Source organism: Rhincodon typus, chromosome 13, assembly GCF_021869965.1.
Source record: "Rhincodon typus isolate 14 chromosome 13, sRhiTyp1.1, whole genome shotgun sequence".
In the NCBI taxonomy this organism is placed as follows: Eukaryota; Metazoa; Chordata; class Chondrichthyes; order Orectolobiformes; family Rhincodontidae; genus Rhincodon; species Rhincodon typus.
In genome coordinates this window covers 11183257-11189256 of record NC_063344.1, presented here as the reverse complement: position 1 = coordinate 11189256, position 6000 = coordinate 11183257, and the positions used below count along the sequence as shown (strand labels likewise).

General features: G+C 42.4%; 1 protein-coding gene across 2 annotated transcripts in view; it reads left to right on the top strand.

The window, feature by feature from the left end:
* Positions 1-1433: 1433 nt before the first annotated feature.
* Positions 1434-6000, top strand: part of mindy4b (MINDY family member 4B) — a 97398-nt gene continuing 92831 nt past the window's right edge. For both annotated transcript variants that reach the window (XM_048604695.1, XM_048604694.1), the window contains exon 1: positions 1434-1530. The gene's annotated coding sequence lies outside the window, so the exon portion shown is untranslated. The remainder of the gene's footprint in view (positions 1531-6000) is intronic.

The window sequence follows — 6000 nt, the reverse complement described above, 5'->3', positions numbered from 1 at the left end:
GGACCCGGGTTTGAATCCCGCCATGGCAGATGGTGGAATTTGAATTCAATAAATATCTGAAACTAAGAATCTAATGATGACCGTGAATCCATTGTCAATTGTCAGGAAAAACCCATCAGGGTCACTAATGTCCTTTAGGGAAGGAAACTGCCATCCTTATCTGGTCTGTGACTCCAGACCCACAGCAATGTGGTTGACTCATAACTGCCCTCTGGGCAATAAATGCTGCCTAGCCAGTGACGCCCTCGTCCTGTGAATAAATAAAGAAAAAAGAAAATCCAACAATAAACCCACTGGGCTGCCACCTCCCCATAACTAGATAGTATATTAATTAGATCATCGTAGATTGGGTCAGGGAGGTGCAGTGTACAGGTAATTCTGCTATAACACATGTTTCATTGACATGAATTGGCTGCAACGCGATTGATGAGTAGTAGATGCTGTTTGGATAACATGAACTTTCTGCTCTACAGGTATAGCAGTTTTCTATAGCGATTTCCTTATAACGTGATTTCCTGTGGCGATTTTCTATAGCGCGAGGTCACGCAAGAATGCAACTATCGCTTTATAGGAGAACTACCTGTAGTTTCTTTCGACCAAGTTGTGGGATTTCATCAGTTTATGGATGTGGAACTGTGTTGACAACACGTCGGAAAAGACTTGCATTTCTGTTACCTCTTTCATGACCAGTGGAAAAATGAGTTACGGCCATTGAAGTACTTTTGAAGTAGTCACTGTTGCAACTTAACGGACAATGCTTGCACAGCAAGCTTCCACAAAAAGCAATGTGCTGATGATCAGGTAATGTGGGTGGGTCTGGTATAGCAGGGCGAGGGTGGTGAGTCGTGTAGAGGGCAGCTAAGGAGATGGATAGTGGTCTAATGGGAATGTCATTCGGTATAGTTATCTAGCTATCCAGGCTAACGTTCTGGGGAACAAGGGTTCAAATCCCATCAGGAATTCAATGATGTGACTTTGGGTAATATGAGGAAAAAGCTTTCTCACTCAATGGGTAGTTATGGTCTGGAATGCACAGCCCAGAAGTGTGGTTGCGACAGATTCAAGAGGACTTTGGGCAAGGGTATGGGGGAAAGTAAGAGATGGGCACTCAGTCATGATATTTGTTTGAGGAGCTAGTGTGGGCACAAAGGGCAAAATAGCATTCTTCTCCACTGTAACAATTCTGTCAATAAAGACGAAACAATTCAGATCTCCTGGTAATTGATCCCAGTTGTTGCTTGTGGGATCTTGCAATATGGTACTTGGCTGCTACCTTTTCTGACATGTCAACAGGACATTGCACCATATTAAAACAAATGCTAAACTGACACAACCCCAGATAAATTGGGAAGGATAGGAGTTCATTGGGCACTAGGACCCAGAAGAATTGAAAATCTCAGCAGGGTGTGCCTGGTATATACCATGCTCTGATTGTTTTAGCACCAGATTATGAATCAAGGCTAAAGGATCAGTTGATCACTAATGCTGGTGTCTACACAGTGCATTTAGAATCTTCCCAACATCTTGAATGTAAGTGTACCTCTTTAACTGTTGCTACATGACCGGTCTTGTGTTGATTTTGCTTCCTAAACTTCATGTCATGGATATCTAGGTTTCATTGTGTTTGCTACATTCAAAAATGTGATGTAGAAAATTCCATCCCAGTTGGATGCCTCTGGTGCAGTACGACACAGCACAAACAGCAAACAGCATGTCTAGAAGGATTCGTAGAATTATGGAGTCCATTCCGCCCATCGTGACAATGCTGCCGCTTTGAAAGAGCTGACCAAATCGTCCCATTCCCCAGCTTTCTCTCTATTGCACTGTGAAATACTTTCCTTTTGAAGTATGCATCCATTTACTTTCTTGAAAATAGTATTGCACTAGGTAATCTGAAACAAAATATTTGCGTAATTTGATAATGTACTTCGCTGTTTTGGTTTGATTAACTTGACGCTGCAAAGTTTTTAAAGTAAAGGTGAATTCACGATAGTACAATTCCCTCACTAGAATGAGACTAGTGGTGATTTAACCAGAGAGTCACCATGCCTCAGGCAAGGGGAGAAGTTAAAAAGAACAGTCCCTCATGTTAACCTCAGCCAGTGCAGAAATTGAACCCACGCTGTTAGCATTACTCTGTATTGCAGGTCAACCATTCAAGCTAACTGACCCTGTTGGATACATATGCTTGATAACTATGACTAGGAGTTTGTGAAACAGCACAGTCAGGACTGCGGAGGGGGGGAATGGTGGCTGAAGGGTAATCCAGACACCCAGCCTAATGCTTTGGGGGCACATAGAGTTATACAGCACGGAAACAGACCCTTCGGTCCAACTTGTCCATGCTGACCAGATATCCTAAATTAATCTAGTCCCAGTTGCCAGAATTTGGCCATATCCCTCTAAATCCTTCTTATTCATATACCTATCCAGATGCCTTCTAAACATTGTAATTGTAACAGCCTCCACCACTTCCTCTGGCAGCTCATTCTATACATGCACCACCCTCTGTGTGAAAAAAATTGCCCCTTAGGTCCCTTTTATATCTTTACTCTCTCACCTTAAACCTAAGCCCTCTACTCCAGGGAAAAAGACCTTGGCCATTCACCCTATCCGTGCCCCTCATGATTTTATAAACCTCTATAAGGTCACCCCTCAGCCTCTGACGCTCTGGGAAAAATAGCCCCAGCTTATTCAGCTTCTCCCTATGGCTCATGATGTGGAGGTGCCGGTGTTGGAGTGGGGGGGGAAATGTCAGAAGTTACATGACACCAGGTTATAATCCAACAGGTTTGTTTGAAATCACCCAAGCTTTCGGACTGCTGCCCCTTTGTCAGGTGCGCCTAACCAATAACCTGACCATCCATACTGAAATTGCAATCGAAGCCCACATCCCATGAAAGACTTTTTTTAAAATTAATCTAAATATTAACATGTTAGATGAAGCTTCCCAAACTCACAGGATCTACACCACTGGTTATAAAAGAAGGAAGCCCAGGATTGCCAAAACTCAGGGACTAACCTGAATTATTGGTCGAGGGAAGTTCAATGCCACCTCTCCAAAGATTACAGATGTGCTGTCACTTCCTAAGTATGTATGTTGGATATGGTCTGAAAGTGTTAATACTGAGGAGTGCCACAAGCACCACTTGATGTTATATAGACTGAGGATCTCGAAGGGGTGAGACGTCACATCTGATCCTTCTGTAACAATGTCTATCAGAATAATGTAACTTTAACTTTTCCTATCAGACAATAAACCATATCTTGTTAACTACAAGACACTCTTCTAGTTAGACCAGAAAGTGGATTTCCTTTACTGCACTAGACCAGGCAGCCTTTGTTGTTGAACAGGATGGTAACAGTAAACTTCATTGTGAATACAGCGCAGTGAGGTGACCCTGTTCATACAACATTGTGCTCATCTCTGCTGGTTATTCCCGGTTTCAATCTCTTCGCTCCCATTTCTGTAATTGTCACCGTAGTGAACTAAATCTAAATCAAAGTCACAAATGTATCTGACTGTGTCCACAATGAACTACCTCTCCTTATCTTTATTAGCCACTCTTCAGCCTGGTCTGCTGACTATACTTTCAGCTGACAATTCTTCTTGTCTATTATCGAACTCAGATGGAAAATTAACGTAAAGTTTGGCTTTCCCTCCTTTAATGCCTTCCTTGAAATTATGCCTTTTTTAAATTTATTCACAGGATGAGGGCATTGCTGGCTGAGCAAACATTTATTACTGCATTATTAATAGGGCTGTTAGAAGTCAACCACATTGCTGTGGGTCTGGAGTCACATATAGGCCAGACCAGGTAAGGGTGGCAGTTTCCTTCCTTAAAGGACATTAGTGCACCAGATGGGCTTTTGCAACAATTGACAATAGTTTCATGGTCATCATTAGACTCTTAATACCACATCTTTTAATGGAATTCAAATTGCACCATCTGGTGAGGCGGGATTCAAACCCAGGTACCCAGAACATTATCTGGGTCTCTGGATTATGGGTGCAGCAATAATACCACTAGGCCATCACCTCCCCACATAAAGGTTTTGGCCACCCCTTCCCTATGTCTTCTTTGGCCTGGTCTCCATTTTTACTGAATGACACCTTTGTGAAAAGCACTCTCTGTTAAATGCACAATATAGATTGTGAGTAAAGACTCTCAGTGATTGCACCTGCCTTCTCAAGTTGCTAGGTATTATAACTAGAACAACAGATCAAAGGATTGATATCATCGTTAACCCAAGATCAGTTGTCCAGTGTACACTATAAACAGATCAACTAAGCTGTAAATTTGGTTCAGTCCTTGAAATCACACCCATCTATCCATTATTCTGCTGGTTAAGCATTAAACCATAATAAGTGCTTAATGATTTCAAAAGAAAATTCTCTGTTAAGGCAAGTCTTGAATCTTACTTATTGGGTCAGAGGCAGTCAACTCCTGATAAGAGTGAAACTTTCTTTTGTAATGAAAGTGCAACTGCCAACCAGTCAATAGAACTCAAATGATTTGTAGCCTTAATCAGTTTTAGCTCCATGCAATTCAAGCGATGAGACGGCAATCCTAGTTGTAGCTGTGTAACGCTGCATGCAATGATAATCAGCCTGGTCCCCTTTGTGGACAGCGTTACAGAAGGTAGGTCCCATCACTCACCAGGTTACACAGCAAGAGTTAAAGAGCTTGGAAGGATCAATTGATTTTGCTGGAACAAGCGGCTGGTTTTCCTCTCTCTCTCCCACTGTTCATGCCTGTTGACCTCAGGTAGGAGGCTGTTTGTGCATTGGGCATGTTTAAGCAGCATTAAATCCAATTGCTTTTAATTCTAATAAGCATGTTATCTTGCCTTCTTTTAAAAGGTAGCTGCTAAATGTGGACACAAGACTTAGGATTGTAAACTGTGAGGAGACAGTGTAGATCTCCAAAAGGCCATTGACAAGTTGGTGGAGTGGACAGACAGATGGGAGCTGAGCTTCCACACAGAGAAGCGTGAGATGATTTATTTTGGGAGGAAGAACATTGAAAGGCCATGTAAAACAGTGGCTATAATTCTAAAGGGGATGAAGGAGCAGAGAGACCTGGGTGTATATGTGCACAGATCATTGAAAGTGGTGGGACAGGTACAGAGAGATCATTAGTAAAGTGTACTGTATCCTTGGCATTGTTAATAGGGGCATCGAGTACAAAAGCAAAGAGATGATGTTGAACTTGCATAAGACACTTGTTAGACCTCAGCTGGAATATTATGTACAGTTGTGGGCACCACTTCATAGGAAGCATATGATGGCATAAGCGATTTACAAGAATGGTTCCTGGAATGAGAAACTTCAGTTGTGAAGATAGATTGAAGAAGTTTTGGGCCTGTATTTCTTGCAGAGAAAAAGGCTGAGAGGAGCTTTAATAGAGGTTTGTAAAATCATGAGTGGGCTAGAGAGGGTGGATAGGGAGAAGCTGTTCCTGCCTGTAAAGAGGAAAAAAGAACAAGAGGGCATGGATTTAAAGTGATCTGCAAAGCAGCAAGGGTGAGAAGAGGAAAAACTTTTTCACTCAGCAAGTCGTTAGGGAACGAAATATGGAGCCTGGAAATGTGGTGGAGGCAGGTACAATTGTGGCATTCAGGCGGGGCATTGGGTGATTATTTGGATAAAAATAATCTGCAAGGGTTTGGGGATATAGCAGCAGAACACTGAAGTGTTCTGAGGGAGGGTCACTGGACCCCAAACATTAACTCTGCTTTCCCTCCACAGATGCTGCCAGATCTGCTGAGCTTTCCCAGCAATTTCTGTTTTTGTTTCTGATTTCCAACATCCACAGTTCTTTGATTTTTTTGGACAGGGATGAAATGTTGAGAGCATTCTTCCCTCAACTTACATAACTGGAAAGCAGAGAAAGGGAAGAGGAGACAAACTAAGTGAGGTCTGGTCTGGATTACCACTCAAACATCATATAACGCGATAGGAGGCCAATGGGTCCATTATGTTTGTGCTGTCTTTTT